A 2,473-nucleotide genomic window follows, 5' to 3' on the forward strand; every position below is an offset into this window, starting at 1 on the left:
CATGTAATAACATAATTCTTTTAACACTTTAACAGAGATTTCTGTGTGAACAGCTAAGCTTAAGGATGGGTAGAATGGAGATCCGAGGAAGGTCTGGGCCTTGGAAGAAGGAAAGAGGTCACAATGGGGGTAACAGGCCCCCAAAACAAGTTCCAGGACTGCAGAAGGTAGTCTTTACCCTAAAAATCCTCACATGTGCCCCTTTAGAGAACAGGCTATGGTTGTTCTCTAAAGCATAGAAGTATACAGAGCCTAGACGTGAAGACTCGTGTATAAAAACATAGAGTAACAACATTTCACCAAGACCCAGAAGTTCATATAGAATCGGAAGATATGTATGTTTGAGATAGAGAGAAGGATAAATACATAATTTGTATTTTTCATATAGTTCAAAGCATTTTAAAATGTCCATTATTCACTTAACAACATTTTTAGTGCACTGGAGCATATTCTGTTTTTAGTGAGATTCCTTGAAACATAAACCTGATCATATCATTCTCAAAATTAAAGTCCATCTCATGGCCTCAAAAGCCCTGAATGATTTGCATGTACACGTTGACCCATACCCTTCCCTTCATCTCACAGCTCTCATGAACACTGTTGGTCAACCATGTGACTTTCTTTCCATTTTTCAGCAAGTGACTTCCTGCAGCTGAGCCATTGGCCATGCCATTCCCTCTGCCTAAACAAACACTCTTCTTCCCCATCTTGGCATGGCCAGCTCCTTATCATCCTTACATCTCAGGTTAAGTGTCCTTACCTCAGAGCATCCTTCCCTCCTAACCTCACCTCAAGTAGGAAATGCCCTCACATACACCTTATTCTCTATCTCAGCTCCTACTCTCTTCCCTTAAAACTGTTGTCTCAACATTTAACGATTTGGTATGCTTCTCGTTGTCTTTGCCTGGTGAGACTAGACTGTGAGCTCCACGATCTTGCCTTGTCTTGTTCCCCCTGGTATCTTCATTGTGTCTAATGGAATCCCTGGCATAAAGTAGGGAGCAGTGCTTGATAAGTACTTCGATAACGAAAAGTCCAAAAGCAGCTGCAGTGTAACTGAGAATATATTATTGACATAATGTGTATTCCTTCTATAAATGTATTTCCTTCCTTAGGTAAGTTTGCAGAAGACTAAACAGGACTCGGTGGCAAAATAAAATGTATATACCCATGAGATCTATGGAAAATGAAAGTTCGTAAGTTGTATATCATGGCCACAAAATAGGGTAGTGACTTTTAACATCGGTGTGTCATTTCAAATAAATTAACGTACTGAGGCAGAATTTAATACTGTCTGGATCCTAAAAAATAATCTGGCATGATGTCATGGACCTGGTGTACACATTTTATCTCAGTGCTGGGCCTTTTCACAAAATATTAAGTAAAACTCCATAAATGTTAGTACTCATTTATGTTTTATTCTCTGGGAGCAGAATAGGGCATTCATAGGTATACAATGAAAAAGTCTTCCCCTATGCCAAAAAGTTAATAACTATTAAACAGGCTACCCATCCTTTATTTTTAAGATGTGTAACTCCTCAGAGCTTTTAATATGCTAATATGTACTATGAATCAAAACCACAGAACCCTTATTCTTTTTGAGCACAGATCACCATTTCCTGGAATGAGTATTTCCTGGCACATAGTTTGAGAAATACTGTGTGGTCACAATTTTGCGTTTTACATGCTGCTGAAGAAAATACTACAAATCTAGTGAGGAAACACTAGCCTACAGTAGGTCAGTGCATTGGGTCACATTTGCCTGGTATGGTCCAGATTCTATTTCTCTCCTGAATTTACTGCTTCTCCATGGGTCTTTGGAATAAAAACAGTGTTCCTGGATTATTAAAACATACGAAGAGATTACACAAATATTTTCCAGGTGGGAGAAGGTAGGGAATCTGCATACACTTTACAATAGGGCTTCTTTTTACTAGTTATGTATGGAAAAGTGTCTGGAAATGTAAATTCTCATCCTTTCTCTGTCTGATTGTGAGACTGAAACTGTCTTTATTTGTTTACTCATTTGACAAATATTTATTGAGGGTCTACTACATGCCCAGCCATGTTCTAGGTGCTGGGGATCCATCAGTTAATATAACAGAGAAAAATCCTTGCTCTTGTGGAGCTCATAAACTAGTGGGGAAAGACAAATAATAACCAAAACAAACAAGTCCTTCACATTGTATATTAGAAGGTTATGAGTACTATGTAAAAATATAAAGCAGGAAGGGGGGTCGGGGTTGCCAGGATTGCAATTATAACAGAATGGCCGAAAAGATCTCACTGGAAAGCAAAGACTCAAAGGAAGCGAAATAGTGAGCCCCATGGACGTGTGGGGTGGAAGCATTTCCAGCAGAGTAAACTGCAAAGGCTCAGAAGCAGGATCAAAACTGCAGTTTTGAAGACCTGCAGGAAATCCAGTGTGTTGGGAGACAAGGAGGAGAGCGGGGAATAGGAACTGAAGTCAGAG

The sequence above is a fragment of the Pteropus vampyrus genome, unplaced genomic scaffold (genome assembly GCF_000151845.1).
Source record: "Pteropus vampyrus isolate Shadow unplaced genomic scaffold, Pvam_2.0 Scaffold498, whole genome shotgun sequence".
Taxonomy (NCBI): domain Eukaryota; kingdom Metazoa; phylum Chordata; class Mammalia; order Chiroptera; family Pteropodidae; genus Pteropus; species Pteropus vampyrus.